The sequence below is a fragment of the Trichechus manatus genome, unplaced genomic scaffold (assembly GCF_000243295.1).
Source record: "Trichechus manatus latirostris isolate Lorelei unplaced genomic scaffold, TriManLat1.0 scaffold00006, whole genome shotgun sequence".
Lineage (NCBI taxonomy): Eukaryota > Metazoa > Chordata > Mammalia > Sirenia > Trichechidae > Trichechus > Trichechus manatus.
The window spans coordinates 33943020-33944270 of record NW_004443942.1 but is presented as its reverse complement, the minus strand read 5'-3'; positions in this window follow the sequence as shown (position 1 = coordinate 33944270).

Sequence of the window (1251 nt, the reverse complement as noted above, 5' to 3'; positions counted from 1 at the left end):
CTCCCACCATCCAAACATTCACCTTGGGTTTGCCATAGAACCCTCTCTTGACTCAGCCTTGTCCCCCTGGTCCATGAAATTTTAGCTCTGCCTACTTGTCATTAATTGGAGCAAACCCCAGCTCTTTTCCTGGCTCACACATATTTTAACTGCCCTATTTATTATTTGAGTTTTGGTATGTTATCATTTTGGATACTCTAGTCCTACTTTGCTAGTGTTGGATCTTAGTAGTTCCATTTTTTTTTTTTTTTTTTTGCGTTCAACCCTAACTCCAGCATTTTTTTCCAAATGACCCTTTTATGTGCGATACTCAGCCCCCAACTACCTTGTCACAGTCATCAGAGAAACAAAAGATAAAAGCACAAGATGAGTAAAATTGCTTAGAAAGGGAGAATTAATGTATTTTATATTGCATGTTAGCTCTGGTAAAATGGAAATGGCATTTTAGAGCACTGGGTTAAGAAGTATTTCTGTACTCAGTGGAAAAGAGTACTATGAAACATTAACAATGGGTTCCTTATGTACTTGAAAATAAAGTACATTGTATACATGCAGGAATATGCCCTTCTTGTCCTAGAGAGCTAAGGGTAGAATTCCGAAAACAGAGCATTTGCGGGGAGGGTGTTATTATGTTAACAGGAGCCCATCCTTAAAGAGAAAAGCAGATTAGCATCAGGCCAGGGTATGACAGAAGTCTAACTTCAGTCTTCCATTTTGATAAAAGAAATAGTTGTGCCTGCAACAAGGTTGGCCAATATCCAAAGGTAAGCACTTACTATCCAAGAAGGTGCTTCATTCAGGGATCAAAGTTCTCCTTCGTATGCCTGGAAGCTAAGGTGATGCCATGTTACAGGGAAATAGGAATTATTGAGCTGTAGTGGACCCTTATTCAGTAGGACTTCCTTTTGCGTGTGCCTCCCATAGAGGTAACATTAGTGACAAAGTTCAGAGGTGTCGATTAGATGAAATTTGACAGCTGATTTCCTTTCCCTCCACATAATACATTTTGAAAGACTTAAATACCACTTGGCTTTTCGATCACAGTTTACCATTTTCTGTTACTTAATCATATTCCTTCCATGTGACCTGCAACAGCTGTTCTTTTACCAATTACACCATTTCTTCCTGATAAATTAAAAACAATTCTAATTAAATGCTGTAATGAAACAATCAATCTATGTTACTGAGGCAGAACTGTAATGTAATTAGTTATTGATACCACAAAGCAAGTCTTTGTTTGGATGAGAATAG